Here is a 19,756-nt window from a genome sequence, read left to right as displayed (position 1 = left end):
CCCACCCATGCTTTCCATCATTTTGCTACAACTACCACCAAAGGAACTTCATAAAGTCATCTAATCAAAGCCAAGAGCACAGAGATGGTGGCGCTGGAGACAGCCCCAGTTGCCCAGACTGGATGAATCCGTTAACTTTGGGCACTTCCATTTACTTCTCCGATTCCTCAGGTGTAAAATGAGAATAAAAATAATGCTTATATCTGCTAGAACTGCTGAAGAAAATAAAGAAAACCCAACTCAATGTATGTGAAAGGAAACTCCACCACAGGCCAGCCCACACAGCCCCCAGTGACTGCGTTCCTTCTTCCTCACCAGCCGGGCAGAGTCCATTCTCGCTTGAAGTTTTAGCTTCGTCTCAGTCCTGAGAATTAATTCTGACCTTAGATTCAAAAGATTGCATGAGCCCCACCCAAACCTCCCAGGCTCTACCTCAAGCCATCCCTGCTCCTAATGGGGCTCCATCTAAGTCATGATAACTAGACTTCTGTCCCCGGGTTTCTGTCTCGACAGCCAGCTTGGTGCACAAGGCTACCTTGCCCTCCACAGTGGTCTCACTGCCCTAGAAACCAGCAGCTTGGCATCCCTAGACTTTGGCAGTACCACCTCCTCCTGGACTCCCTTTGCTTTCACTCTAGCTCACACACATCTCCCCACCCCCTGACCTCACGTGGGTGGGCCTCACCCACATAATTCCCAGTCTAGATCCAAGTGCTTGCTGCTGTCGCCTACCTCACAGATGGACTTCCTTCTAGTCCTCAGGATGCCTGGCCACTTCCCCAGTGCTAGCCCACCGCCCACGTTACGACTCTTCCAGTTTCCTCTATGGGTCTGCTGTGAATGGGGATGCCTTGGCCGAGTCCCTGATGGGACGCCTTCACTTTCTGGTAAACTCCCATCATCGCTTTATAAGAAACACCATGTGTGGTCCCGCGGCGGAATATTCTCCTATCATTGATTCCCACATTATGGCCTGAAAATAAGGAGGGCCATGGGTTTACCCTCAGTTCACCTCAGTGACATTGGCTGGAGTAACGGAATCTTTGCAAGTAAACAGGACCAACAGTGGCTCTAGCATTTTTAAACCTGAGGAGCTGAAGTACGCCAGCAGAGGCCTCGCTCCCCAAATCACACAGACATCCATGGACGTCCCTCATCCCTCCCCGCTGGTTCTCTTGCCAGACGGGCCGGGAGCACAGCACTGGGGTTGACTTGATCGTATTGCCCAAGGTCCTGAGTCAGTCCCCTGAGTGTTGCAGTTGAGAAAGACAGGGTTGCATCCTCACTGAAGGCCCCACGTGAGACAAGAACCTGATTGCCCCCCATTATTCTCTCTCCATTTTAGGAGAAGGTTTTGTACCAATTCCTGACGTACCCAGTCAAAGGAAGAAGTGAGCTTTGAAATGTTTTCGTTTACAAACACTAGTGGCTTAGCCCTCACGTTCAGTACTTTGCAGTATCAAAACTTCACCGTGGCACACTCCAGCAGAGATTAGTGAGTATACGTAATGTCAGGAGTTTACCACCCGGTGAGGCATTAAAAGAAAAAACATGCAGCACAAAAGTTGATTGGCAAACTTGGACAGGACACACTAGCGTACCTGAAATTGAGGAGAAAGTGTGCATAATTACATCATGCTGACTTAAAACAGACTTCACTGACAGCACGGCCACATCATTTGCTGAGCCCAGAGCAAAACGAAAATGTGGGACTCTTTGTTCAAAAATTATTAAGTTTCAAGATGGTGACAGCACAGCTTTAAACCAAGTGTCAACCCTTTCTGAGCCTGAGGCCCTGTGCTCAGAATTTGGTTTCCAAACGCACTATATTCAAAACCCATTTCTAAAAATGTTTGGTTATCCGTTCTCTATGGCTAGTTAGCTTTTCTCCTATTTAGTAAATAAAGAAGAGCTGTATCCTTCTTAAGCCATTTTCTATTTCACCCTTACCCTCCTGAACAGCTTGACTTTCTGACAGAGGATCTGGAACTAATTTACTCATTTAATCAAGAGGGGAAGAGTGGTTTTCCTTAAAGGAACAGTCTGTTCAGCTTCAATGCATGGCCCTTTGCCCAAAGGCTCCTCAGCTGGAGAGCTGAGCGGGAGAGCAAAGGCAGGAAGCGTTCCTGGATCCTGCCCTGTGAACCCACCAATACCAGCCAAGCCGCACGGGAAGCTCAAACTCTCGGGGAGGGCAGGGGGCTGACTGGAGGGTTGTGGAGGTTCTGGACACTCCTTCTAGAACCCGGGACGCTGAACCCGGAGCTCCCACGTCAGGTGGGGCAGCTGTGTTGTTTCGCGCGCATGCCAGCCAGATAAACGCTCCCTCCAGAAAAAGGCAAAGGCTCTTGAGACGATACTGCCACGCACTGCGAGGGGAAAGAAAAAAAAGGTGGTGTTTTGTTTTCCTTTTAATAAATTTTCTTCTTTCTTCCCCATTTTTCTCCTATTCGGGTAGAAGGAACAGTATTGCTGTTTTCTGTAGGGGTGGATGAGCAGGGTTAAAACCCAAAGGGTAAATCCCCACGTTCCTTCTTTTAAAGTTTGGTCTATATTACGAGGCAGTCGCGGGGTCTGTGGAGTCGACATGGAGCCGCGGTGCCGTGAGGGGGCAACAGTGGGCTCTGGAGCTGGCGTTGGGTTCGAGTCCCAGCTCAACACTTCTAGCTGTGACCAGGCAGATGACTTCACGTCTACACCGAAGTCTCTGTAAAATGAGTAATAATTCCCTTACTGGGTAGGGCCGTGGTGGGGATTAAATGAGTTAATTCACGCAAGGTACTTAGAACAGTGCTTGGCATCAGGAAGACTGTCCTTTGCTACTACTAGCACTACTACTTATTATTATTATTATTTGACCTGGGTAGAAGGGAAAGATCATGCAACTCTAAAGGCAAATTAGCAACTTGGTACCTGCCAGTTTGCTGGCTTTCTGACCCTTTGCTACTTCTCCCTTTGGCTGTGTCTCTAGGAAAGATACACCCAGAGATCTGTCTTTTCCTTACATGATTCCAGAGCCTGAATGAGACCTTGAGGGCTGGGAGGCTCTCCTGATCTTCTTACAGATCAGACACCTACACCCAGCAAAGGGCTGAACTGGACATTCAAAGGTGAAGGTCATTTTCCCCTGGTGTTTTTGTTGAAATCTCTCCTTGAGATCTTTTCCTTCCTTCTGAGGTCCGTGTTTCTGTAAAGTCAGCTTACATTTTTATACTATTAATTCACTACCGTATAACCCCTTCTTCAGACACTCAATGGCTGCGCCCCCCAACCCAGTTCCTTAAAACCAAACCAACAAACCACACCAACAAGCTCAGGATTCCCGTTTCAAATCACCTCTACATCCTAGGGAGGACCCTGTCCTCTTACCTTAATCTCCTGTTATCATACTGCTGAAGTGACTGCTGCTGCACATCGAGCCCAAGGAGGCTTAAGGGGCCCTCAGCTCCAGCGGTGAAGCACAGACTCTCCAGTTACAGACTCGCCTCTCTGAGGTATGGATTCTGGGCTCAGCAGTATCAATACGGAACTGAACAAGGGAAACATTCTTTCTCCTCATGTGCCTCTTCTAGGGGAAGACTGCCTACTGGTTTTGAGAATTAAAATGCTCCCTTGATCTGACAAGGTCATTTCACATCTGTAGAGTTCCCTGACTTCCCAGGCTCATCCTCTGGCTTGCCTAGAACATTTTTTAAAAATTAGCATACTTTAGTTTTTTAAAACAGGTTTAGGTTTACCAAAAAATTGAGCAGAAAGTACAGTTTCCATAGCCACCTCCTACCAATTTGCACAGTTTCCCCTGTTATTAATATCGTGTATTAGTGTGGTACATTTGTTATAACTGATAAACCAATATTGATATATTGTTATTACTAAAATCCATAGTTTACGTTGGCATACACTCTTTGTGTGGTCCAGTTCTATAGGTTTTGACAAATGTATAATGATGTGTATCCACCACTATAGGATCATACAGAATCGTTTCACTGCCCTAAAAATCCCCTGTGCTCCACCTATTCATCCCTCTCTCCCTCCCCCCGAGCCCCTGGCAACCACTGATCTACTTACTGTCTCTACAGTTTTACCTTTTCTAGAAAGTCTAGAATCACACAGTACAAAGCCTTTTCAGACTGGCTTCTTTCACTTAATAATACGCACTTAAAGTTCCTCATGTCCTGTAGTTCCTTGATAGATCTAGAACATTTGTATCCAGAGCTTCAGTGGCCATGGCTCACGGGCCTAGCCACTCCACGGCACGTGGGATCTTCCCGGACCAGGGCACGAACCCGTGTCCCCTGCATCGGCAGGCGGACTCTCAACCACTGCGCCACCACCAGGGAAGCCCGTATCCAGATTTTTCATCAAGCTTCACAGGTGAGGCTAATGATGATTGAAGTATAAGAACCACTGTTTTTTTCCCCACAACTGTTTTTTCAAATTGATACAGTTCACATACCATGTAATTCACCCATCTAAAGTACACATTCCATGCAAATGGAAATGAAAAAACTGAAGAAACATCAAGTGCGCAATTAGTTTTTAATATAGTCACAGAGTTGTGTAACCATCAACCACAATTAATTTTAGAACATTTTAATTTTAATCCCCCCCCCAAAAGAAACCTTGTACCTTTTAGCAATCAACTCCCTATCCCACTATTATGCCTCCAACCTAGGCAACCACTAATCTACTTTCTGCCTCCGTAGATTTGCCTATCTGGATATTTCGCATAAGTAGAATCATGTAATATGTTATCCTTCATGACTCATTACCTTCACTTAGCATAATGCTTTCAAAGCTCATCCATTTTGTACCATGTAACAGTGCTTCATTCCTTTTTATGTTTTATGTTTACGTCTCCATGGCGTATCCTCTCCACATAGGTTTTCAAGATGCAGCGTCACCCATTATAGAAGAACTACTACACTTTCATGATCATACATTAATAATCATATTTTTAATCAGCTCCTTGGTCCTCTATATTATTTTACTCATATTAGCAACTAAACTAACACATACAAGTACAATAGATGCACGAGAAGTAGAAGCCATCTGGACAATCTTACCAGCCATTATCCTAATTCTAACTGCCCTGCCATCATTACAAATGCTTTACATGCTGGACTACACAACACTTCCCTTACCGTAAAGACTATAGAACACGAATGATACTGAAGCTATGATATACAGACTATGAAGAATTAAATTTTGACTCCTATATAATTCCAACATCAGACCTAAAAACAGGAGAATTACGACTAGTAGAAGTAGACAACGGAGTAGTTTTACCTACAGAAATAACAAGCTGAATACTAACCTCCTCAGAAGACATTTTACACTCACGAGCTGTGCCTTTACTAGGCGTAAAAACAGAGGCAATTCCAGGATGCCTAAACCAAACAACTCTCATATCACCACGACCAGGTCTATATTACAGACAATGCTCAGAAATCTGTGGATCAAATCATAGCTTTATACCCATCGTCCTTGAACTAGTACCACTAAAATACTTTGAAAAATGATCCTCATCAATATTATAAATTCCTTAAGAAGCTAAATAGCATTCACCTTTTTAAGTTAAAGACTGGGAGTTAAAACTCCCTTTCATGATATGCCACAATTCAACACTTCAACATGATTTATTACTATTCTATTAATAATTCTAGTCCTATTTATTGCATTCCAACTAAAAATTTCAAAATATACTTATTATTCAAATCCAGCGTTGATGTCTACCAAAGTACAGAAACAATCTACCCCTTGAGAAACAAAATGAATGAAAATCTATTTGCCTCTTTCATTGCCCCAACAATAATAGGACTTCCTATTGTTATCTTAATCATTATATTCCCAGGCATTTTATTCCTAACATCTAATCAACTAATTAACCATTGTATAATTTCAATTCAACAATGATTAGTTCAACTCACATTGAAACAAATAATAGCTATTCACAATCACAAAGGACAGACCTGAGCACTAATACTTAACATCACTTATTTATTCGATCAACAAATCTATTAGGACTATTACCACATTCATTTATACCTACTACACAACTCTCAATAATATTAATAGCAATTTATAATATTAGGAATATAATAATAATAATATTAGGAACAGCAGTTTCTCTATGGGCAGGAACTGTAGTTACAGGCTTTCATCACAAAACAAAAGCGTGCTTAGCTCACTTTCTACCACAAGGAACACTGGTTCCTCTTATTCCTATGCTAGCAGTCATCAAAACTATTAGCTTATTCATTCAACCAACAGCTTTAGCCATACTATTAACAGCTAACATCAGAGCAGGACCCCTATTGATTCATTTAATTGGAAGAGTGACTCTAGCATTGCTGAGTATTAGCACCACCACAGCTCTCATTACTTTTCCTATCCTTGTCTTACTTACTATCCTCAAATTCACCATTGCAATAATTCTAGTTTATGCATTTAGCTTACTAGCAAATCTTTACCTACATGACAATACATAATGTCCCACCAAACTCATGCATATCACATAGTAAATCCCAGTCCCTGACCCCTTACAGGAGCTCTCTCAGCCCTTCTAACAACAGCAGACCTAATTACATGATTTCACTTCAACATTATTATTAGCACTAGGCCTACTAACTAATACCTTATTAATAGATCAGTGATGACAAGACATCATCTGAGAAAGTACTTTTCAAGGCCATCATACACCAAGTGTTCAAAAAGGACTTTGATATGGAATAATCCTATTTATTATTTCAGAAGTCCTTTTTTTTTTTTTTTTACCAGTTTCTTTTTGAGCCTTCTACCACTCATGCCTTGCCCCTACACCTGAACTAGGGGGATGCTGACCACCAACAGGCATCCGTCCTCTAAATCCATCAGAAGTACTACTTCTTAATACCTCTGTATTATTAGCCTCTGGGGTATCCACTATCTGACCTCACCACAGCCTCATAGAAGGAAACTGAAAACACATACTCCAAGGTCTTCTTAACACAGTCGCCCTAGGCATTTATTTTACATTTCTACAGGCCTCAGAACATTACGAAACATCCTTTACAATTTCAGATGGGGTATACAGGTCAACTTTCTTCATAGCTACAGGATTCCACAGACTGCGTGTAACTATTGGCTCTTCCTTATCGTCTGCTTCTTACATCAATTAAAATATCACTTCACGAGGCTTCCCTGGTGGCGCAGTGGTTGAGAGTCCGCCTGCCGATGCAGGGGACACGGGTTCGTGACCCGGTCCGGGAAGGTCCCACATGCCGCAGAGCGGCTGGGCCCGCGAGCCATGGCCGCTGAGCCTGCGTGTCCGGAGCCTGTGCTCCGCAACGCGAGAGGCCCCAACAGTGAGAGGCCCGTGTACCGCAAAAACAAACAAACAAACAAAAAAACACATCACTTCACATCTAACCACCATTTCGGCTTCAAAGCCACTGCCTGATATTGACATTCTGTAGATGGAGTACGACGATTCCTTTACGTACCCATTTATTGATGAGGATCTTATTGTTTTAGTATTAAATAGTACAATTGACTTACAATCAATTGGCTTCAGTAGAATCCGAAAAAGAATAACTCTAATATTGACATTAATTACAAACATAGCACTAGCCTCACTACTTGTATTTATCACATTCTGACTTCCCCAATTAAATATTTACACAGAAGAAACAAGTCCTTATGAGTGCGGATTTGACCTTATAGGATCAGCACGTCTACATTTTTCCATACAATTTTTCCTGGTAGCCATTATATTCTCCTTTTTGACTTAGAAATTGCTCTTTTACCCCCTACCCTGAGCATCTCAGACAAATAATCTAAAAACAATACTCATTATAGCTTTATTCCTAATTTTATTACTAGCAATCAGCCTAGACTAATGAAGGAACCCAAAAAGGACTAGAATGAACTGAATATGGTAATTAAACGAAATGATTTCAACTCATTAGATTATGATTAAGTTCATAATTACCAAGTGCTTTTAGTGTATATAATTATTATAACATTTACAGTATGTCTTATAGAATTATTAATATTATAATTAATTATAATAGAATTATTATAGAATTATAATAGAATAGAATTATTATAGAATTATAATGGAATTATTAATATTATAATTAAATATTATAATTAATATCTCACCTACTATCTTCACTATCATGCCTTGAAGGCATAATATTATCACTATTCATTATAGCAACGCTGGTAATCCTAAATACACATTTTGCCCTAGCCAGCATAATACCAATTGTTCTGCTAGTGTTCTCAGCTCGAGAAGCCGCACCCGGACTATCCCTACTAGTAATAGTATCAAACACATATGGCACTGATTATGTACAAAATCTTAATCTCCTCCAATGTTAAAAGTTATTATTCCTACAATTATACTAATACTACTAACATAATTATCAAAGAACAACATAATCTGAATTAATACCACAGTCCCTAGCTTATTAGTCTCATAGCCTTTTTCTTCTTAATCAATTTAAGGACAATAGCCTCAACTTTTCACTAATTCTTTTTCCCCAGCTCATTAGCACCATTATTAATTTTAACAACATGACTCTTACCATAATTAACAGCCAGCCAATTTCACCCACCTCAAAGAATCATTAACTCGAAAAAAATTATATATTACCATGCTAATTACATGACAAATATTCCTAATTATAAAATTCACTGCCACAGAATTAATCTTATTTTATATTTTATTTGAAGCAGTACTAGTTCCAACACTTAGTATCATTACCCGATGGGGTAATCAAACAGAATGTCTTAACACAGGACTTTATTTCTTATTTTATACACTAGTAGGATCACTTCCACTCTTAGTAGCACTAATACATATTCAAAATGTCACAGGCTCACTAAATTTTCTAATACTTCAATATCGAACACAGGCAATAGCCAACTCCTGATCCAACATTTTCATATGACTAGCATGTATGATAGTCTCTCTAGTAAAAATACTCAACGGCCTTCACCTTTGATTACCTGAAGCACATGTAGAAGCCCCCATTGCAGGATCCATAGTCCTCGCAGCTGTACTACTAAAACTCAGAGGCTACGGTATATTGAGAATTACAACCATACTAAACCCACTAATAAATTTCACAACATACACTTTTCTCATACTCTCCTTATGAGGAATAATCATAACTAGTTCAATTTGTTTATGCCAAACAGATCTAAAATCACCTAGAGCGTATTCTTCCGACAGTCACATAGCACTTGTTACTGTAGTCATTCTTATCCAAACACCTTGAAGTTATATCGGGGCCACTGCTCTAATAATTGCCCACGGCCTCACATCATCCATATTATTCTGCCTAGCAAATTCAAATTACAAACGAATTTACAGCAGAACAATAATTGTAGCCCGAGGTCTACCAACATTCCTCCCAATACCAGCATGATGACTACTAGCAAGCTTAACGAACCTAGCTCTAGCCCCTAACTATCAATCTAATTGGAGGACTCTTTGTAGTAGTAACATCCTTTCCATGATCAAATATCACCATTATCCTCATAGGAGTTAACATAGTAATTACCACCTTATACTCACTATACATATTAATCATAACAAAATGAGGCAAATATACCCACCATCATTCACATGAGAAAATGCTCTCATAACCCCTTCACATTTTACATCTCTTACTCCTATCGTTAAACCCCAAAATCATTTTAGGGCCCTTGTACTATAAATATAGTTTCAAAAAAACACTAGATTGTGCATCTCGTAACAGAAGACTAAATATTTTTATTTACTGAAAAAGTATGCAAAAATTGCTAATTCATGCTTCCATATCTAACAGTATGACTTTTTCAAACTTTTAAAGGATAGCTATCCGTTGGTCTTAGGAACCAAAACATTGGTGCAACTCCAAATAAAAGTAATAAACTTATTTACCTCTTTCACACTAGTTATACTATTTATACTAACGATACCAATTATAATAACAAACACCAACATCTACAAAATAACACATATCCATCCTTTGTAAAAAAAAAAAAACCACTATCTCATATGCTTTTATCACCAGCTTAATTCCAACAATAATATTCATTCATACAGGTCAAGAGATAATTATCTTCAACTGACACTGAATTACTATCCAAACCCTTAAATTACCACTTAGCTTCAAAACAGACTATTTCTCAATATTTGTGCCAGTAGCATTATTTGTCACATGATCTGTTATGGAATTTTCAATGTGATACATGCACTCAGATGCTCACATTAATCAATTCTTTAAGTACTCCTTTTTCTTATCACAATACTAATTCTTATCACTGTTAACAATCTTTTACAACTTTTCATTGGGTGAGAAGGAGTCGGAATTGTATCTTTTCTACTTATCAGGTGATGATATGGACAAGCAGATGCAAATATAGCCGCTCTCTAAGCAATTTTATATAATCGCATTGGAGACATTGGACTTATTATATCAACAGCAGGATTTCTATTTAATTTAAACTCATGAGACATACAACAAATCTTTATACTTAACCAAAATCACTCAAACCTACCTCTAATAGGACTTGTGTTGGCTGCAGCTGGAAAATCCACCCAATTTGGCCTCCAGCCATTCCCTCAGCAATAGAAGGCCCTCCTCCCGTTTCAGCTCTATTCACTCAAGCACAAGAGTTATAGCAGGTATTTTCCTACTTATCTGCTTTTACCCTTTAACAGAATAAATGTACCCGAACAATAACATTATGTCTGGATAAACATAATTACATTATTTACAGCAATATGTGCTCTCACCCAAAATGACATCAAAAAAATTGTTGCCTTCTCTACTTCAAGCCAATTAGGCCTTATAATAGTAACAATCGGTATTAACCAACCTTATCTAGCATTTCTCCATGTTTGCACACATGCCTTTTTCAAGGCCATCCTGTTTATATGCTCTGGCTCCATTATTCATAGCCTACATGATGAACAAGACATTCGAAAGATAGGAGGTTTATTCAAAGCAATACCTTTTACCACAGCGGCCCTCATTATTGGAAGTCTCTCACTGACAGGAATACCGTTCCTCACAGGTTTCTACTCTAAAGAACTAATTATCGACACTGCTAACATTGTACGTTGTACACCAACGCCTGAGCCCAGCAAATAACTCTCGTCACCACATCCCTTACAGCTGTCTATGGCACTCGCATTATTTTCTTCGCACCATTAGGACAATCTCGCTTTTCTACTTTTTATTTTAATGAAAATAACCCACTGCTAATCAATTCTGTTAAACGTTTATTAGCTGTAAGTATCTTTGCTGGATTCATTACCTCCAGCAAAATTCCCCCAATGACAATCCCACAAATAACAATACCTGATTACCTGACGCTAACTGCCTTTGCTGTGCCCATCCTAGGTTTTATTCTGGCATTTGAAATCAGCCCCACTACACAAAACTTAAAATTTAAATATCCCTCAAATTTCTTCAAATTTTCCAACCTCTTAGGCATTTCCCATTATACACCGCTTCCCACCATACTTAAATTTATCAACGAGTCAAAAATCAGCATCATGTCTCCTAGATTTAATCTGACTAGAAAGCATCTTACCCAAAACGACTTCCCTTATTCAAATAAAATTTTCTATACTAGTGTCAGACCAAAAAGGCCTATATCAAACTATATTTTCTTTCATTCCTCATTACCCTTGTCCTAAGCATAATTCTATTTAATTACCATGAGTAACCTCTATAATAACCACAACACCAATAAGTAATGATCAACCAGTAACAATTACCAATTAAGAACCATAGCTATACAACACTGCAATTCCTATAGGCTCTTCACAAAAAAACCCAAAATCACCTGTATCATAAATTACCCAGAGTCCCCTAGTCCATTAAATTTAAATACAATCTCCACTTCCTCATCCTTTAAAACAAAGAATACTATTGAAAATTCTATCATCAACCCTGAAAGAAATATACCTAGAACAGTCTTATTAGAGACTCAAACTTCAGGATACTTCTCAGTGGCTATAGCTGTCATATAAGCAAATACTACTAATATTCCCCCTAAATAAGTAAAAAATACTATTAAACCCCCAAGTGAACCACCAAAATTCAACACAATCCCACACCCAACACCACCACCTACAATCAATTCAAGTCCATCATAAATAGGTGAAGGTTTTGAAGAAAAGCCCACAAAACTAATTACAAAAATAGTACCTAAAATAAATACAATGTATATTATCCTTATTCTTACATGGAATCTAACCATGGCCAATGAAATGAAAAATCATCATTTTAATTCAACTATAAGAACACTAATGACCAACATCCGAAAATCACACCCATTAATAAAAATTATTAACAACGCAATTATTGACCTCCCAGCTCCATCGAACATTTCATCATGTTGAAATTTTGGTTCCCTTCTGGGCATTTTGTTTAGTTCTACAAATCTTGACAGGTTTATTCCTAGCAATACATTATACATCAGACACAATAACTACTTTTTCGTAAGTAACACGTCTGCCGAGATGTAAACTATGGATGAATTATCCGATATCTACATGCAAATTATTTGCTTATTTATTCATGTAGGACAAGGCTTATATTACGGATCCTATACCTTTTTAGAAACATGAAGCATTGGAATCATTATTTACAGTCATAGCTACAGCATTCATAGGCTATGTCTTACCCTGAGGACAAATATCATTCTGAGGGGCAACAGTTATTACTAATCTCCTTTCAGCAATTCCATATATTGGCACAAGCCCTGTCGAATGAATCTCAGGTGGATTTTCAGTAGATAAAGCAACTCTTACACGATTCTTCGCCTTCCATTTTATTCTCCCATTTATCATTGCAGCACTAGCAGCTGTCCACTTACTATTCCTTCACAAAACAGGATCTAATAACCCCACTGGAATCTCAACTGATATAGACAAAATCCCATTTCACCCCTACTGTACAATCAAAGATATCCTAGATGCCTTACTGCTAATTCTAATACTAATAATATTAGTGCTATTTTCACCCGACTTACCAGGAACTCAGACAACAACACCCCAGCAGACCTTCTCAACACACCACCTCATATCAAGCCAGAGTGATAACTTTCTATTTGCATATGCAATTCTACGATCAATTCCTAATAAATTAGGAGTAATGGCCTTAATCTTTTCAATCTTAATTCTAGCATTTATCCCAATGCTTCACACATCCAAACAACGAAGCATAACATTTCGACCTCTCAGTCAATGCGTATTTTGAATACTAGTAGCAGACCTATTAACACTAACGTGAATTGGAGGACAACCCACAGAGCACCGCTTCATTATTATCGGACAACTAGCATCCATTCTATATTTCTTTTTAATTCTAGTACTAATGCCAGTAACTAGCATCACTGAAAATAATCTCCTAAAATGAAGAGTCTTTGTAGTATCAATATTTCTATTACCCTGGTCTTGTAAACCAGAGAAGGAGAATAACACATCTCCCTAAGACTCAAGGAAGAAGCTCCAGCTCCACCATCAGCACCCAAAGCTGAAATTCTATTTAAACTATTCCCTGAAGATTTGTTATGGGACATTTACAAGATTACTAAGTACAATCTTAGTATTAAAATAACCTCTTTTTACCATAAATTCCATGTACTTCATGCATAATGTGTATTACATTAATAAGTACATATCATACATAATACATGATATGTATAATCGTACATTATTTACCCCATGCTTATAAGCATGTACATTACATAGTACATATTATTGATTGTACACAGTACATTAAGTCAAACCAATTCTAGTCAACATACATATCATACCCACTAGATCACGAGCTCAATCAGCAAAGCTGCGTGAAACTATCAACCCCACTTAGCAGGTGTCCCTCTTCTTCCTCTGGGCCCATAACTTGTGAGGGTTTCTATTAATGAACTTTATCAGACATCTGGTTCTTCAGGACCATCTCACCTAAAATCACCCACTCTTTCCTCTTAAATAAGACATCTCCATGGACTAATGACTAATCAGCCCATGCTTACACATAACTATGGTTTTATGCATTTGGTATTTTTTAATTTTTATAGGGATGCTGGGACTCAGCTATGGCCACGTGAGGTCTTAACGCAGTCAAATAAACTGTAGCTGGACTTTAATTGAATATTATTTACCAACATCATCAACCATAAGGTGTTATTCAGTCAATGGCTACAGGACATAAGGAAATTACACACACATACATATACATACACATACACGTTGAACAGGTAAATAACCTGTTTAACAAGCCCTCCTTACGCCCCACTAAATCCCATATTCTACATGCCCATAATGCCCTGCCAAACCCCCCAAACAAGGCAAAAACATATAAATACATAGAATTTAGTTAATTTATCCCACAAACATAAACAATGCTCAAAATAGGATATACCTAGAAAATAAACCCTGATCGTACCAATGAATTACTTAGATATCTACCATTTATATAGACAGGCATCTCCCTAGATCTATGGACCATTTTTATCAAAATTTTAATACTAAATCTAGCATAAATCATACAACTATATACATGTTATTTCACAATATAAACACAACTTGTTGATGTAGCTTAAACCCTAAAGCAAGACACTAAAAGTGCCTAGATGAATTTATCAACTCCATAAACACCGAGGTTTGGTCCCAGCCTTTCTATTAGTTTTGTTTTGTTTTTTTTTTTTTTTTTGCGGTATGCGGGCCTCTCACTGTTGTGGCCTCTCCCTTTGCGGAGCACAGGCTCCAGACGCGCAGGCTCAGCGGCCATGGCTCACAGGCCCAGCTGCTCCGCGGCATGTGGGATCTTCCCGGACTGGGGCACGAACCCGCGTCGCCTGCATTGGCAGGCGGACTCTCAACCACTGCGCCACCAGGGAAGCCCTCTATTAGTTTTTAATAAAATTACACATGCAAGCATCTGAGCCCCAGTGAGAATGCCCTCTAAATCCTTAAAAGGACCTGGCGTCAAGTACACTGAGACTAGTAGCTCATAACACCTTGCTTAACCACACATCCACAGGAAACAGCAGTGATTAAAATTAAGCCATAAACAAAAGTTCGACTAAGCTATATTAACTAGGGTTGGTAAATTTCGAGCCAGCCACCACGATCAAACGATTAACCCAAATTAATAGAAATTCAGTGGAAAGCGTGTTAAAGAGTAACGTAAAGTTAAATTTTAATTAAGCTGTAAAAAGCCATAGCTAAAATAAAAATAGACTACGAAAGTGACTTTAGTATTTCCTAATTACACGACAGCTAAGACCCAAACTGGGATTAGACACCCCACTATGCTTAGTCCTAAACCCAAATAATTATTACAACAAAGTTATTCGCCAGAGTACTACCAGCAGCAGCTTAAAACTCAAAGGTCTTGGTAGTGCTTCACACCCCTCTACAGGAGCCTGTTCTATAATCCATAAACCCCGATAAACCTCACCAACCCTGGCTAATTCAGTCTATATGCCGTCTTCAGCAAGCCCTGAAAAGGAATAAAAGTAAGCATAATTGTACATAAAAACATTAGGTCAAGGTGTAACCTATGGAGGGAGAAGAAACGGGCTACATTTTCTATCTCAAGAATGTATTTCTCACTACACGCAGGTTTTTATGGAAACTAAAAACCAAAGGAGGATTTAGTAGCAAATTAAGAATAGAGTGCTTAACTGAATAAGGACATGAAGTAAGCACACACTGCCCATCACCTTCCTCAAGTATTACGATAGCTTCCTACAATCTATTACTAAACACTAATTATATGAGAGGAGACAAGTAACAAGGTAAGCACACTGGAAAGTGTGCTTGGATAAATCAAAGCATAGCTTACATAAAAGCACCTAGTTTACCCCTAGGAGATTTCATAATTTATGAACACTTTGAACTAAATCTAGCCAACCCCCCACAAGTTTTACTAATATAAGCAAATTAAGTAAAACATTTACTCCACATTTAAAGTATAGGGGATAGAAATTTAAAATATCCTCTGGCACTACAGAGAACCTACCTTAAGGGAATGATGAAACATTAAAAGTAACAAAAAGCAGTTAACCCCTTGTACATTTTGCATAATGATTTAACTAGTAAACATTTAACAAAGAGAACTTAAGTTCAACATCCTGAAACCAGATGAGCTACTTATGAACAGTTTATTACAACTCATCTATGTAGCAAAATAAGTAGATTTATTATAAGAAGATTTATAAGTAGAGGTGAGAAGCCTAACGTGCCTGGTGTGTCCAGGAAAAGAACCTTAGTTCAACTTTAAAAATTACCAAAAAAATTATAAATTTTAATGTACTTTTAAATGTTAATCTTAAAAGGTACACCTTTTTAGAAATGGATACAACCTTATCTAGAGAGTAAAAACAACACCATAGTTGGCTTAAAAACAGCCACCAATTAAGAAAGCGTTCAAGTCCAACACTAACTTTATCTTAATACCAATAATAATGAGCAAATCAACTCCTAGCTTTATACTGGACGAGTCTATTGACCAATAGTGGCAATAATGTTAATATGAGTAACAAGAAATATTTCTCCTTGCATAAGCTTACATCAGTAACTAATACTATATTGATAATTAACAGCACATGAGCACAATGCAACATTAAATTATTTATTTAGTAAGAGGTTAATCCAACACAGGCATGCATTCAAGAAAAGATTTTAAAAAGTAAAAGGAACTCGGCAAACATAAACCCTGCCTGTTTACCAAAAACATCACCTCTTGCATAACTAGCAGTAGAAGCACTGCCAGCCCAGTGACAACTGTTAAACGGCCATGGTATCCTGGCCATGCAAAGGTAGCATAATCATTTGTTCTCTAAGTAAGGACTTGTATGAATGGACTCACGAGGGTTTTACTGTCTCTTATTTTCAATCAGTGAAATTGACCTTCCCATGAAGAGGCGGGAATAATAAAATAAGACGAGAAGACCCTATGCAGCTTTAATTAACCCCCCAAAAAACTAACTAAAGCACTAAGGGATAAGAAATTTTTATATGGGTTGACAATTTTTTTTTTTTTTTTTGCGGTACGCGGGCCTCTCACTGTTGTGGCCTCTCCCGTTGCGGAGCACAGGCTCTGGACGCACAGGCTCAGCGGCCATGGCTCACGGGCCCAGCCGCTCCGCGGCTCGTGGGATCTTCCCGGACCGAAGCACGAACCCGTGTCCCCTGCATCGACAGGCGGACTCTCAACCACTGCGCCACCAGGGAAGCCCCCTGGGTTGACAATTTTGGTTGGAGTGAGCTCAGAGAACAAAAAAGGCTCTGAGCGATTGAAGTCTAGACTTACTAGTCAAAACATATCATTTCTTGATCCAAAAATTTATCAATGGAACACGTTAGCCTAGGGGTAACAGCTCAATCCTCTTCTAGAGTTCATATCAACAGTAGGGTTTACGATCTCAATGTTGGATCCGGACACCCCAATGGTGTAACCTCTATTAAAGGTTCATTTGTTCAATGATTAAAGTCCTAGTTGATCTAAGTTCAGACTGGAGTAATACAGGTCGGTTCGTATCTATTCTATATTTCCCTCAGTTCAAAAGGACAAGAGAAATAAGGCCCACTTTAAAAAAGCACCTGATAAACCAGTTAATGATATAATCTTAATTTAATTAATATATACAAAATATTACCCAAGTACAGGGTTTGTTAAGGTGGCAGAGCCCAGTAATTGCGTAAAAGTTAAACCTTTGTAACTGGAGGTTCAAATCCTCTCCCTAACAAAATGTTTATAATTAACATCTTAATACTCGTTATCTCCATTCTCCTGAGCCATGGCATTCCTCACATTAATTGAACGAAAAATCCTAGGTTATATGCAACTTTGAAAAGGACCAAATGTCGTCGGACCACATGGCCTACTACAACCTATTGCTGACGCAAATTATTCATTAAAGAACCATTACGACCAGCTACATCCTCCATTTCCATATTTATTATTGCACCAATCCTAGCCCTAACCCTAGCCCTAATCATATGAATTCCTCTACCTATACCTTATCCCCTCAGTAATACAAATCTAGGGGTGTTATTTATAGCAGCTAGGTCAAGCCTCGCCGTATATTCCATGTTATGATCCGGATGGGCCTCCAACTCAAAATATGTATTAATTGCAGCCCCACGAGCAGAAGCACAAACAATTTCATATGAAGTAATACTAGCAACTATTCTTCCATCAGCCCTTTAAATAAATGGAACGTTTACTTTCTCAACCCTCATCACAACGCAAGAACATTTGTGAATAATCTTCCCATCGTGACCCCTAGCTGTGATTTATCTCCTCTCTAGCAGAAACAAACCGAGCGCCCTCTGACCTAACAACAGGAGAATCTGAACTCATATCGGGTTTCAACGTAGAATATGCAGCAGGCCCATGCATTATATTTTTCTTAGAATATGCCACTATAATGAATATTTTCACAACAATCCTCTTTCTAGGAGCATTCCACAACCCCCGCGTACTAGAACTATATACAACCAACTTTATTATAAAAACACTATTATTAACAGTTTTTTCCCTATGATTTTGAGCATCCTACCCTCGATTCCAATATGATCAGCTAATACATCTACTGGGAACAAACTTCCTACCACTAACACTAGCCCTATACATATGGCACGTCTCACTACCTACTATAACATTAAGCATCCCTCCACAAACATAAGAAATATGTCTGATAAAAGAGTTATTTTGATAGAGTAAATAATAGAGGTTTAAGCCTTCTTATTTCTAGAATCACAGGAATTGAACCTATCCTTAAGAATTCAAAGTTCTTTGTGCTACCATATTACACTATATTCTTTTTTTTTTTTTTTTTTTTTTTTTGCGGTACGCGGGCCTCTCACTGTTGTGGCCTCTCCCGTTGAGGGGCACAGGCTAGGACGCGCAGGCTCACTGGCCATGGCTCACGGGCCTAGCCGCTCCGCGGCATGTGGGATCTTCCCGGACCGGGGCACGAACCCGTGTCCCCTGCATCGGCAGGCGGACTCTCAACCACTGCGCCACCAGGTAAGCCCCTATTACACTATATTCTATACTAAGGTCAGTTAAATGAGCTATTGGCCCCATACCCCGAATATGTTGGTTTATATCCATCCAGTACTAATAAAACTCCATCATCTTTATCATCATCCTAACAACAATTCTCTCAGGGACCATAACTGTAATAACCAGCTCTCACTGACTACTTATCTGAATCGGATTCGAAAGAAATATTAGCCATTATCCCCATCATAATAAAAAAGTTCAACCCATGAGCTACAGAAGCGCCCACTAAATATTTTCTAACACAAGCTACCGCATCAACATTACATATAATAGCTTTTATCCTTAACCTATTATATTCCGGCCAATGAACCATTACAAAAATCTTTAATCCAATAGTATCAGTAGTAATAACAATAGCCCTAACCATAAAACTAGGACTATCTCCATTCCACTTCTGAGTGCCTGAAGTTACATAAGGTATTTCATTAATAGCATGCCTAATCTTATTAACATGACAAAAACTTGCACCCTTATTAGTATTATACCAAATTTCACCATCCATTAACCTAAATTTAATACTATCCTTATCCATACTATCTATTATAATTGGAGAGTTATGACATTCTAAAAATCTATTCATCAATTGATGGGCATTTGGGTTGTTTCCACCTTTTGGCTATTATGAAGCTTTCATAAGCTTTTCTTTCTCTTGGTATATAACTAGGAGTAGAGTTACTCAA

The 19,756-nt window shown here is 39.0% G+C and overlaps 1 protein-coding gene across 1 annotated transcript in view; it reads right to left on the bottom strand.

Moving 5' to 3' along the window:
- The window catches only part of NID2 (nidogen 2), a 78,194-nt gene that overhangs the window by 21,508 nt on the left and 36,930 nt on the right, over positions 1-19,756 (bottom strand). The window lies entirely within an intron of this gene.

This window comes from Delphinus delphis, chromosome 2 (assembly GCF_949987515.2).
Source record: "Delphinus delphis chromosome 2, mDelDel1.2, whole genome shotgun sequence".
Classification (NCBI taxonomy): Eukaryota; Metazoa; Chordata; class Mammalia; order Artiodactyla; family Delphinidae; genus Delphinus; species Delphinus delphis.
The sequence above is the reverse complement of the archived record's forward strand: the minus strand, read 5'-3'. Positions and strand labels throughout refer to the sequence as shown.